General features: G+C 34.2%; 1 long non-coding RNA gene and 1 pseudogene across 3 annotated transcripts in view; one reads left to right on the top strand and one right to left on the bottom strand.

Annotated features, from left to right (window-relative positions):
- The window catches only part of LOC143658983 (multiple C2 and transmembrane domain-containing protein 1-like), a 484,136-nt pseudogene extending 475,040 nt beyond the window's left edge, over window positions 1–9,096 (top strand). Inside the window, exons 8-13 of the transcript XR_013163389.1 lie at window positions 3,345–3,447; window positions 5,088–5,190; window positions 5,531–5,632; window positions 6,001–6,075; window positions 8,029–8,148; window positions 9,067–9,096. The product of XR_013163389.1 is annotated as a multiple C2 and transmembrane domain-containing protein 1-like (transcript). The remainder of the gene's footprint in view (window positions 1–3,344; window positions 3,448–5,087; window positions 5,191–5,530; window positions 5,633–6,000; window positions 6,076–8,028; window positions 8,149–9,066) is intronic.
- LOC143658990 (uncharacterized) overlaps window positions 3,526–13,645 on the bottom strand; it is a 56,914-nt gene continuing 46,794 nt past the window's right edge. Inside the window, exons 2-3 of one of the 2 annotated variants that reach the window (XR_013163398.1) lie at window positions 9,391–9,490; window positions 3,526–3,608 (exon numbers count right to left, since the gene is read on the bottom strand). This is a non-coding gene — a long non-coding RNA (uncharacterized LOC143658990). Of the gene's footprint in view, window positions 3,609–8,616; window positions 8,763–9,390; window positions 9,491–13,645 lie in introns of those variants that run through there. The other variant, XR_013163399.1, reaches the window with a different exon arrangement.

Here is a 13,645-nt window from a genome sequence, read left to right on the forward strand (position 1 = left end):
GGTAATGTCTCTGCTGCTTTAACACCTTCATTTCAGTAGAAAAGATTGACTGAAAGAATAGGTGCTGTGAATATTGATGGATGGTCCAATATTGGTTTTTGCCAGAACAATGGTGAGAAATAACAAACGAAATGGACATAAAAGATGGCTGGTCCACTGTCTCATCTGCAGAGGGTTTGATATGTGTACTAGGTTGGTTGTTTGTGTATTTAACAAGATGTGGAAGGCATCAGACATTACAAACAGATTTTGTTTCCTTAAGATCTTTCAGCCCTGACTCCAAATCTTCTTTTGATCACCAAATTAAGATATAATAATGAAGAAGGTAGTGATTTGGGAGAATTTCCATGTAGTTAGGTAAAAGTGACAGTTCTTTTACACAATTGAATATAATTTCTGAAAGAAAAAGAATCAAGTGGAAAATTTTATTTCGCTTCTCTGATTTTAGGAATTTTTTCTGCAGATACAGATCTCTGGCATTTGTTGTTGTGTTTTGCATTTGAGGCAGAGGTGCAGTTTTTATTTTGACTGAATCTATTACACATTGATCAGTTAAGTGCTTATGAAACCAAATCAATTGAAATAAAATACTAATTAAAATAAAGTAACTAAAAATGAGGGAATGGTAATGCTGGGAAGTTTTATCTTTATATAGTCTTTTGGATTGGGTTAAGATTAAAATGAATGTATGTATGTATGAAGAAAATTAAAAGAAGGTTTGAGGGAGAATGCGAGAGTTACTCTTGTTTGAGTATTTCCAAAGCCAATCATTTAATCTAAAGTTCTGTCTACAGTGAAAGAAAACTAGTTACTACTTTGGCATGGGATTCTATCATAAATATGGTTTTAATTTTCTCTCTGGTTATTACAAGTAGATATGCTTTATCTTTCCAACCTTTTATGAACTTATATGAGGTGAAGTTTATGGCCTCTGTTCTTTAGTTTACGCCCATAGCACCCTGTAAGAAAGCTAGACAAAACATTGATAATTAACGTGAGCCTCAAAAATAAGAGAGGTTTTGGAAACTGCACAAGTCTGCTTCATATTTTTTTTTAACCTCAATTCTATGGAAGAAAATAAAGTTATACCAAATCAAACCCATTGCATTCTATTTTAATGAACAAAATACTCCTTTTTCAATACCATCTGTGTACGAATTGGAAGTGGGGATGGTGGCAAGTAGGGAAAGAGAAAATAAAAAGGTGGTAAGAAAAAAAGATAATACAGATTCATAGCCAGAGGTAAAATTTTCACCAGACCTCTAAGACTTTCAATCCTCTATTCTTTACTGAAAATTATTCCCAAGACCAAAACTTGAAGAGACTACCATAATATTAAAGTATGCAATTATCCTGGGGTATAGGAAGTCACTGAACAAACATACTTAAAGCAAATCTCTTTTTTAATATAAAATGAACAAATTAAAGGGAGTAAAGTTTGTACAGCTTATTTTAAGAATTAAAATATCAAAAATAAATACAGTGCTATAGGAGAATGCATAGCTTATCCATCACTGGTACCTAATGAAGTCCTTCCCATTAAAATTTAATTGAAAATCTTCAATGATATTTAAGCTTTCACAGAAGTGTAAACTACTGTGACTACAATTTATGATGCATTTAAAACAATTATTCTTTATCATTAAAGTTAATAATATGCACATTAACCTCTTATGTAGTCTAAATTAATATTGAAGTTTAAAAGATATGACCTCTGGACAGCTTTGTCTAAATATTGATTTCATTGTCATTTGTATAAGGTATCAAACAAATTACATACCACATTAATATCATTAATGTTGCTCCCTTGGAGCCTCTGACTTTATGGAGTTCTTATAAATTAGAGCATGACATTACAAAAATATTGGGAGCATCATAAAATATAATTGCCGAGTAAAAGAGATTTGACTATGGCAGGGCAGATTGCAGTAAACAGATGATAACTTCCAAATCCTTTATTCCCAGTGGGCTGGAAAAATACTGATCTTTAACATGCAGATTGATTGCTGATGTTAAGTTTCAAATGACAGAATTTTCTCTGCCTAGGAAGTTCTAATTTACCTCCTTGTGATGCCGTAGTTATTTCAGAAGAGAGTAATCCAATCTGGGTCATTAGATTAAAATTTTCTAATTGTATGAAATGGCAGTATGGCAGTTTTCCCAAAATAAACTTGTTTAGGAATTCCTGTTACAGTTTACTAATGAATCTGATGAGTTGAAAAGCATATGCATGAGTAAAGGGGCTGAGCCTTTCAAATGGTCACTACAGAATGAAATTAAGACAGGTTTAGTGATGGACATGCATCAAATTTTCCCTCACAGTTGGGAATTTTATCTTATTATTTTTATTTTTAAAAGTTGCACCTGATATGTATGAACTTTTTTCTATTTTCTTTTTATTTCTTTTTCTGAACTGATGCAAATGTTTTTAAGAAATGATCATGATGATGAATATACAACTATGTGATGAAAAAAAAGGGAAGAGAGAAATGAGACAAAATAAACTTTCAGTGGCTGAGAGATTTCAAACAGAGCCAAGAGTTTACCCTGGAGGGTAAACTACCATAATATAGGTATCCGTTCTTAGTTTATGTTGTACTGGAGTGTCTGGAGTACAGTACCTGAAACAGTACCTGAAACTGTTGACCTATGTTCCAGTAGCCTTGATTCTTGAAAAAGACTGTATAACTATATAGCTTTTACCATGTGACTGTGTGATTGTGGAAACCTGATGTCTGATGCTTCTTTTATCCAGAGTATGGACAGATGAGTAAAAAGGAAAAAAAAGGATAAAAATAAATAATAGGGGGAGATAAAGAGTAAAAATTGGGTAGATTGAGATTCTGTGGGTCAGTGAGAGAGAGGGGCAAGGGGTTTGGGATATATGAGTTCTTTTTTTTTCTTTTTATTTCTTTTTCTGGAGTGATGCAAATGTTCTAAAAAATGATCATGGTGATGAATACACAACTATGTGATGATACTGTGAGCCATTGATTGTATAATAGGACCAACTCAATGTGTGTGGATATTTCTCAATAAACATATTTTTAAAAAGTAAAAAAAAAGTTGCACCTGAAATGTCAGCTATATAATCTAGTCTTTCTTACTTTTTTAAGGTTCTAAGTCATGATTAATCATAATGATTAACGTCATCCAGTTACATCTAGAAGTATGGTTAGATCCAGCAGAACTCTATTTTGATGTGCTTTTCTTTTTAATTTTAAAATTGTGCTTCACTTGTTGTTTACTATAAATCTTTCTGGTAAAGAGATATTGTGATGACATGAAACTGTGAACTATGGGAGCTTTTTGTACTAAAAATGTTTACCCAACATCTCTTCTAGGTAAAAGTGACCCATTTTGGGTAGTGGAGTCGAACAATGATAGGCTGCTAACACACACTGTCTACAAAAATCTCAATCCCGAATGAAACAAAGTCTTCACATTGTAAGTAGTCATTACTTTGAGCTTATTTTGAAATGCTGTTAAATGATATTTAATTTTGAGATTTGTGTTTTTTCTTACCTGATTAACAGCTCAGTGCATCTGGGCTTTCTTTTGCTCACAACAATGAATTTCATGACTGCCTACCTTCCCAGTAGAGAGACCTGTGGAAAAGAGGATGCCATTTTTCTTTTTTTTTAAGCTGTGCTTTTTAAATCGTTTGACGAAGGATTTTTCTCCCATTAACTGAATTGCTATACTGCGTCTTCCTTTTATACTTTCTATTGAAATTCTCCCCAATTGCATTGAAATCACGGAGGATGTGCTGAAATCAGCAAACAATCCAGCCATGAATTCGGCAGATGCTTTAGTTTGGGTCTGTTTCATTTTAGCACAATAAAAATATTAAGTATTGTCCTAGATACCAAAACACACTTTGAGTTAATTTTCCTCTTGTTTTAAAAAGTTTGTAAATCTTTTTAACCATGTACTATTAAGGGCTGCCAATGCTACACTGTAGTACCTCCTCAGTTTGGTTTTTTGACAGGGCTTTAGAAATGAACCCTGAACAAAGGAAAACTCTCCAAAAAGAAGTACTCCTTAAAAGTTTTCTAACATGGCTTTATTTTTTTCTATGAAAAACTGCTAAATTCCTCATTAATTTCTCTGCTTAGCCAGTAACTAATCAGCTTTAATTATCTGACCAATTTACTTTTAAGGAATTCCACATTTTTATGAGATATGAAAGCCTGGTCAGGAAAATTGCACTCCAAAAGAGCTTGTAGAGAGTGTTTTTCTTTGGGATGCATAATTGAATGAATAGGTTTGATTATTATCAAAGCCATTAACTGATTGTACCCTGATAAAGCCTCTTCTCATATGTAGTTGTGGTTTTTCAGTAATGATTATATTCATTTTTTGTTTTCTGGGTAAACAGTTTAATCAAACAGTAAATGCTGTCAATAATTTGGGCTTTTTTTTCCAAAAACAAAAATATGAAGAGCTCGTACAATTGTTTATTAACATAAGCTGTCTGAAATGTAATGGAACACTACTTGATTTCTTTATCCCAAGTTGGTACAATAGCTATAAATGTTTCAATTTCTCCATTCTGCTTTCTGTGTTAATTTTTACTATAAACCTAACAGAAATTAAGTCAATGTTTTGGTAAGAGTTGTAAAAAAAAATTAAAAAGGGAGAAAATCCTATTATTATAAAGAAGAATTATTTAAAATATATTTTGGCTCTTGCTGAATCCAACCTCACTGTGTTTTGTGTGAGGATAATGGGGAGATAGGAATTATGGTGACAATGAGAAGGAAAAATCTAAGAAGCATGTGTCTCACTGATTTCTTTTACAATGACTTTTCCTGTGGCCCACCCAAATGGAAAATTATATTTCATTTAAAAAGCATGGCTTGAAATGATACTGTGTATTCAAAGTTCCAGATAATAGAACCATCACCGCAGCCTAAGATACATCATGGGAAATTCTGTCAGAGATTCCTCCTTGTGTATGCGTATGCCAATAGCATGCATAAAAACGTATACAGCACAACACGAGTTGGAAATCCCTAAATTTTCAAAACCACGTTCCCCACTGATGAAGTCCTTCCCCCCCACCACGTGTATGTATTGTGCAGCAACATTAAAGATATCCATTCGGTGCTCGAAGTGACAGTGTACGATGAGGACCGGGATCCAAGTGCGGACTTCCTGGGCAGAGTTGCGATCCCGTTGCTGTCGGTAAGTTTTATTCACCTGAGGCATTGCTCTGCGGTGGTTTTGTTCCAGGGGAAGAGAGAAAAAAAAAAAAAGCCTCAGCTCTATGTCTGTCATTTCTCAACCGAGATCTGTAATAAGAACACTAAAAATTGTAACATGCTCCATTCACGGCCATGTTGAATCCCATGATAGTTAATTTTTCCTGACAGACTTGATCCTGGTAATGAACAGGTACTTGTCAGAATTGCCACAGTTGTTTTGGGCTCTCTGTCCGTTTCGGCCGCTGGGGGTCGGAGGTCGCCAGGGGAGTGAATTCCGCGGAGACCGTGAGACAGACGGCTGTCAGGTCCTTTTCCGGCAGATGGAAAATGGTGAACAGAAAGCCTACGTCTTGAAAAACAAGCAGCTGACAGGGCCAACAAAGGGGGTCATCTATCTTGAAATAGATTTGATTTTTAATGCTGTAAGTCTTAACTTTGGCTTTTTTGTACTGCTAAAGAGTTCGGTTTCGTGGAAGCTTTTGTTCCTGATTCCTAGAGAATTTCTGTCATTCCTCATTTTCTCGAAACCTTGATGTGTCCTGGAGAATACGCTTCTGCCACTGTCTGGCACAGCCACGGCTCTCAGGGCTGGCGACGGCCGGGCTGCGGCCACTGCCTGGAAGCGCGTGCGTGGGTGGCTGTGCACAATGATCTTTCGTGAGCACAGCAGCCAGGACTTCGAAACTTTAGAAATTATTGCAAATTGAACTGAGTGGGAAAAAAAACCCCAAAAAACTTGTGAACCATTGTGATATATTTATCCATAACAGACACATGTGTTGGTACATAGGTGAAAGCCAGGTTACGAACATTAACACCCAAAGAACAGAAGTACATTGAAGAGGAAAACAGACTCTCTAAACAGGTCAAAAACAAAGAAAGATTAATCCCTCTGGGAAGCGCTGATTCTATCTGGAAAACATCTAAATAACCTCAAACTTTGGAGGTATGCAGAGCGGGGCTGGGGAAGACTGGAATTTTTTATCATATACTTATGTAAAAATGGTCCTTTCTTTCTCCCTTTCTTTAAAAGATCAAACAAGGAAAATACCAAACAAATAAGTTGGATGGGGGTGGTCAGGAAGGAAAGGAGAGACGGTAGGGACTGCATTTTTTGGATATATATTCACGCATTAGCAAACGAGTGATCGTTTTTGAACGTAAAATGCAGTTTGATTGCCATGGAAGGTGTAAATGGGAACACCAAAAGCTGAGGTTCAGATATATGTCCAGACCACCCACAGGTATGTTGCAGGTGTGTGTAAAACGAGCCCATTGAAAAACTCTTCTCTCCCGTCCAGATGAAGAGAAGGCTCCATCCTCTAAGAAACACCTTCCTTGCAATTAAATTTTTAATTGTGACTTTTATAAATGAACTCTCATTGGCATTTGTAGCTAAGAAAATTAAAACATCAGGAAACCTGATTTTTCTGTCACAAAAGAAAATCACTGGCAATTTATGTTAGGTTGGATTTTAAGTTAAGAAAAAGTACTAAGCCACCCCTTTTTAAAAATGTTCACTTCCAAATAACAGAGCTAAAACAGAGTGTATTTGTTATAGCTTTAAAGTTTCCTGAGCTTATTTGTGTCTTGGACTATTTAAAAATTTTCTGTGCTATTAGAAAACTGAAAAAAATGTTTTAATTGAATCAACTTTCAATAAACAGTGGACTCTTTGGTAGTCTAAAGATAGTACATGAGTCACAAATGCAGTATCTACCTTAATAGAAATGCAGATAACATTACTCCACATTTATAGATAAAGGTAATAAAAGTAGCTCTTAAAGGAAAGTGATCAAAGACCAAGAAGAAGAACAAATAAAGGAGATCTTTTACTTTGCTTAAGAGGAATTTCAGTTTTAAAAAATTGTTGAAAGTGGCATACACGTACATGCATATATATTTACGCATATTTTTTGCATATGACATCAGTAAACTGTACATACTTTACATAACTACATTTTTAAAATACCAGATTGGTAATGAAGTATATTTGGAAGTAGCAAAATATTAAACTGCAGGCATATGATTGTCCTAATTATTAGTATAGCAGTGTGTAATTTTTCAAACCACCATTTAATGCATAAGCTATTCCTTTTACAGTTGTAGTCATGCCATATTTTTAAAATTTAATTTAAATTATATCTATTCCCAAATGCTTATTTTTAAATAAGAGATTCTGTAAATACCTGGTTACCATAAATTTTTCCCTAACTCTAAAATTATGAAAAGCAATGAGAAAACAGCCTAGCAATATCAGTGTATCAGTTATTATTATAATGGGGGAAAGAGATATAGTATGAAAGGGAAATGGGGGGAATTCATACTAGAAAAGTGAGAAATTTGCTTTCTGTAATACAGCAAAACTTGACAGGTTTTTTCCTAAGACCCTAAATAAAAACATTACCAACTTATCCATTTCACTTAGAAATATCTTGAAATCAAAGCATTTAATGAATTTTAAAACCATGATAAGATTTAAGAGTTTGAAATATATTTGATTCATAGTAAGTAGCAAAAAAAATTATTTAGCCTGCTAGAATTTTTTTTCCTTTCAATCAAAGGTAGTCCAAACCTATTTGATAATTTATAAGAAAATATATTTAGCTAATAAGTTGCTCTTATAATTCAGTTCTTTGCATTTTCTCCAAAGATACCTTTTTTCTTGTAACTTCTAAGCCAAATTGCTTAGAATGTTCTTGCAGCTTTATTGACTTTCTTGATAATTTGTAAATTACAGTAAGTTTGAAGAATTTTGCAGCATATGTGATGGTTTTTAGTCTTGCAAATTCTAATAATGTTTTTATGTTCCTTACAGCTGCTACTAAGAAACTTTGTTAGAATGAAACATTGTGTCATGGTGCTGGTAAATGCTGCATACTACATTAATAGTTGCTTTGATTGGGATTCGCCCCCAAGGAGTCTCGCTGCTTTTGTGGTATGATCATACTGTATTACTTACATTGTTATTCATTCAATTCAGTAATCATAGCTGCATGTTTCTGTGGCTATAGTAACAGTTATGTGGATGTAGCAATTTTAAAACTCCTATTCTTAGATTTGACTGGACAGATTTGCCAGGGCAGGAACCTGATGGATTGTGCAAGGTCTCAGTCCAAGAATACATTTCCCCCCCTCAGATTTCCAGAATGCAAGACATCTCAGCCAATGTATAATTTTCTCTGTGGCAGTTAAAAAGTAAAGTTTTACATGTTGCATAATTTCAGATCTCAATAGAACAGCCAAGAATAGTCTTTAATGTTAAAAATTATTAATCTTGGCCATCCTCAATTTGATTTTATTTCGTTCTGCAGTTACTTTTCAAAATATGAAAATCATTGGCAGTAGGATGCTAGTATGTAATGTTTTAATATTTGAATCAGTGGGAAGTGGATGTGACCTATTTAAAAGAAATGTTTTATTATTTCTGAGATTTCCAGTATTTTTAAAAGCGCAAATGAGAATTTGATAGATCCGCAGTCTTCAAATGGTGTTCATCTTGTATCCTTTTACTTCGATGATTTAAAACCTTGGTGAGACCGACTTGCAGACCTAGAAAATCCAAAAGAATACCTTCCTCTGAGCTTTAGCTGGAATTTTCTGCTCTCACATTATCTTAGCTTATTCAGGATTTCAGTCTGAAGTTTAAGTCCTTTAGAAATCATTTTATTTTCGTGTTTCTTAGAATACAAGCACCTTGCACTTACTTATAGTTGCCAGTTTAGCAGAATATGACTTTATTAGGGAGGCTTACAAGAAGAACCTTCCTTATAGTAACAAATCAACATTTTAGTATTACCATTCAAATGAGTGTATACACATCTATTTAGTACTTAGAGCTCTGTCTTTCTCTCAGGCCTTGTATGGGACTTTCATTAATGTCTGAGCACATGGAACAAAGAGTGTGTATGTCCCTTTGTGTTGTAAATTACCAGAAAGTTAGGCCGCCTGCTTCCCATAGACATGTTGTTGTCTCTTTAAAGAAAGCGATTGTCATCATCAAGTGTTAGAAAAGAAAATCTGCCTCTCTCAAAATTCTTTTAGGAGGTCCTTCATATAGCAAATATATCTGGGTACTGCTAAGCAAACTTTATTCTGATTTTTTACTAGCATAAAGAAACTTCGACTTTAGTGAGAAAAATGATACTGAGTTTCTCTCTATATATATTTATGCCATTACCTTCAGGTTCCATGGAGCCTTTTAGCAGATGCAGTAATATTCTACCAAAAAGATCGTGCTGCCATCTTTGATTCACTCCTTCCAAGGCCATTTCTCACACCTGTTTGTGAAATTGCAATATAGAGAAATGCATGAATTATATTCTTTGTTCAGGAAAGTTAATTCCAAACACTTTAACATTACAGTTTATTGTATAAATCTTCATAAACTTTTCTTCTAGAGGTCATTTGCATAAAATAAATTCAAGATGGCAACCTTTTTCACAATTTCCTTATGATTCTGAAAAAAAAAAATCTCCCACCAGAATTCTGAGACTAAGGTCCATTTAAATGATATTATTGAGATCACAGTTCACTGTGAAAGAAATGTAATAATTTCTCTCTTAGCTGGTGGTCAGTTTTCTAACAGACTGAGTCCTAAGAAAAATTAGCTGAATGCAAGAGGAATGCAAGGAAAAATAGAAGCCACAATGACGGTAGGAAAGGCAACTGCTGACAATGCTGGTGAAAAAAGAGGCCATAAGCTGTAACATGGAAACAACTTTTTAAGAGTAAATTTGAGATGAAATATTAATATTAACTGTTTCATTGGGGAAAAAGCACTAAAATATATTGATATAATTAAAACGATGAAAAAAAATTTTTATATACCTCTGAATTATGATCTCCATGAGAATGGGTCCTGCTTTTTCACCCTGATATTCCAGTGTCGTCTGCGGTATATCTACTACTTAGTATTCTCTCAATATAAATGGGTGACTAAATCTATCAACCGATCAATGATCTAGTCAGTCTGGAAAATTTATCTTATGTGAAGAAACGCATTCTTCAGTGATACCAAATAGATAAGGATTTACTCTAATAAAGCTAGTTATTAAATGATGATAGACATAGCTTAATACTGTCATAGCAATTTTTCTTAGAGTTTCCGTTTAAATTTTAAACTCTTTCACAATCCTTTATCAACCATCCATTTTAACCTCAGATTAAATTCTGATATAAAGAGATTGTTATATAAAAATAATAGCAATAACAATAATAACTAATAGAAAGCATTTACCATGTGCCAGGGAACTCTTCTAAGTGCTTTTCAGGCATTAATTCATTTAATATTTCCCAACAACCCTGTGAGGTAAATACTGTTTTTTTCCCAATGCCTGGAGGAAGAAATTAAGGCACAGAAGAGTTAAGTTCTTTGCCCAGAAGAACCTGTGTATGATTTTTTTTTTCAGTAAGAGGTTTAAGACCATAACCATTTAGAAAAAAAAAAAACATTGTAATATTTGTATCATCTTGTAGAAATTAAACGGTGCCTATAAAAACAAAATGTTCCAAAGGTCTCATTTCATAACTAGGGCCTTTTTAGGCTAGTTTATTGAAAAGAACTGCTTTCCATTAGGAGAAGAGTATGCACAGCACCCCATTGTTACAAACATGTTGCTCCATCATTCCCTGTTGATGGATCACGGGTCTATTATTATAATATTGGTTCCACTTGGCCCACTTTTCCATAAATGCAGCTCCCTCATGGAGCCCATGCGTTTGTACCATTTTGCAGCTTGGTCTAAGGCCCAGATCAGTAAACTTTATGATGTTTAAGTACCCTTTTTTCTATTCCATTTTCATTTTATTTTCTTATTTACTACCCAAAACTAAATGTGGAATAATGAAATCAAAATGGTAAAACTGCTTTTTTTTTCCCCAATGTAAAACAAAGTGGAGACAGAGTTAGAGCTGTCTCAGCCTCTGTAGCTCTGCCTGTGTGCTGTGGGGATTACTCAAGATTAGCTGACAGTATAAGAGGCTGAAATAGGTCTGAAGATGATAGATAAAATATAAGCAAATGTCCTTGTTTTTGTGAGCTATGTACTAGGTTTTTGAATTTAACTATGAATATCATAGGCCTAACAATGTATACAGGCATGTGTGGTTCAGAAGGCTCTGTTCCTCTTTGGGAGTCATCCATTGTAGATGTGGAAATGTCTCATAAATTGGGCCTAATTTTCCTCAGGCTCTTGACCAGACATATATGTTCTTGTGGATGTCAGTGGGTGCAACATGGAAAAAAAAATAGAGTGTGCATTCTCTCTCTTTTCAGTACTGTCATTTCTCGCTGTAATGAGCACAAAAATAATCGGACAACTGAGCTATCAGTAAAAGGACACACTTCAGTGTGCATCAAAGAAATATTTTACAGGACAAACTTTAATCTTTAAATGTGATTGTAGATAATTTGTGGGACCATCTGTCCATTTGGAATTGTTTTAGCCTTTTCTGTAGTTATACAGTAAGTGCCTCTGTGTTTAACATTAACATTTGATATTTTACACATTTAATTTCTGTTCTGCTGTGTGGTCCTTGGGGAATGGAGTGCTAGTGCTACATGAGAGAGACAAAGTATTGATCAGTTAACATTTCAGCTACATTTATGTATGTCGCAAAATTAATGAAAATGCCAGACAAAAATGTCAGAGTGCACAAAAAGGTAGAATTTAAATTTGGTAGTTTAATGAAAAGTTTAAGATGTGCATTATCAAAAATGTCCTCTTGCCTTTAAAGTACAATTCCTAACAGGAAAACTAAAGGGAGACATATATTTTACTTAGAGGAACAATGAACATGAATTATGAAGGGGTGTCAACTCCTTCAAGTACCTTGTGTTCCAGAACGGCTTGTTTGAATGCTTCACTTTTCGTCATAAAATCCATTTCTTTCTGTTCATATCTGGAGGGCTACTGGCTGCAACCCTCTGTCCTGGCCTGACTTTGAGGCAGACTTCCTACTGAGATTCTCTTCTAAGGTTTTCCTTCATGTCCGTGTGTTCCTTTTGTGTCAAAACCAAAATTTCCTCTACAGCAATTCATTGAGACCACTCTGGTTCATTACTCGTTCCTTTTTGGGTCCTTTTCAAATGTCTAGTTTTCCTTTTCTTCCAGATAATTTGTGCTCCTCCTTCATTCAATCCCCATTTTAGCAAAGGAGCACACTTGGGACAACAGCTACTCTCAGAAAAGCTGGGCCATTATGCAGGAAAGGAGAAAAATCAGAGATGATGTATGCAAATAATGACATGAGACAGCTCAATGTAGCCAAATGATTTTTTTAAAAAACAGAATTCCTCTGTTTTAGCACAAGCTAAAAAGAAAGAGGTGAACTTACAGAGATGTGATTATAATGCGACGAGCTTAAGACAGTAGGCTCTCGAAGATAACTTATTGAGTACTTCCTGTCTATAAAGCCTACTGCTAATAGTAACATCGGTATTTTCTAAGTTATTTCAAGCAATAAGGACATTTTAAGTGACCGTTATGATTAAGGACGAAAAAGGGAGCCTTGCTTAAGAAGAAATATCAATGTGAAAACAAAGCCATGTCTATATCACTTATATTTCAAGTCCTTAGCATGCAAATTACTGAAAAATATAGAGAATTCATACCGATATATTGAAATTCAGTTTAGGTTTACAAAAGAAACTTCTGCTTTGAAAATTTAAGAGACATTAGTGATACCATCAACAAAACTATTCTTCAAGTCTGTGACAATTTTCAAGTGATTTTATGAAAAATTTTGTTGTTTGCTGCTATAATTACTTTTTGGTGCTAACAGAAAAATATGAAAATGTTACAAATGTAATTTTTGTTACTTCCCTACCAACAGAAGCCCCCCCCCCGCACATAAAAGAAACCACAAATGCTAAAGTTTAAAATTATCTGCTATTGGAGGTCCTATACTTGTACTTCTGAATTATCTTAAAATTATCAAACTCTGAACTCTCAAGCTTTATTACCACCCCTCCCTATTTATGCTTTCCCCTGACATAACATTCAAGTTTACTAAACAATACTTCTAATTGAATTTATACAGATTTTAAAGCTCCATTAAACATTTCCTTTGCAAACATGCAAGTGGAGAAGAAATCCTTTGTTTTATTGATTTAGAAGATAAATCAATACTGTCAAAGTTGCCTGAAATTCCCTTTACAAAGTTAATAGTATTGATACTCAGAATATTCTACTACTACATTTTTCTTTTCAGTAAACAGATTACATGCCCAATTTATATGGACATGCTGCCTTATCAAGCAAGTGCTCAAGAGTATACATTTTTCCCAAATTTGCCCTAATTCCTAGGAAGAAAATTGTTCAAACACTGGCCTAAATATAATTCTATTATAAATTAAGTTTTATAATTTAAAACTTATAAATTAAGTTTTCATAAGTGATCCCTTTCACAAAGGATTGTATATAAATTCTTGC

Source organism: Tamandua tetradactyla, chromosome 16 (genome assembly GCF_023851605.1).
Source record: "Tamandua tetradactyla isolate mTamTet1 chromosome 16, mTamTet1.pri, whole genome shotgun sequence".
NCBI lineage: Eukaryota > Metazoa > Chordata > Mammalia > Pilosa > Myrmecophagidae > Tamandua > Tamandua tetradactyla.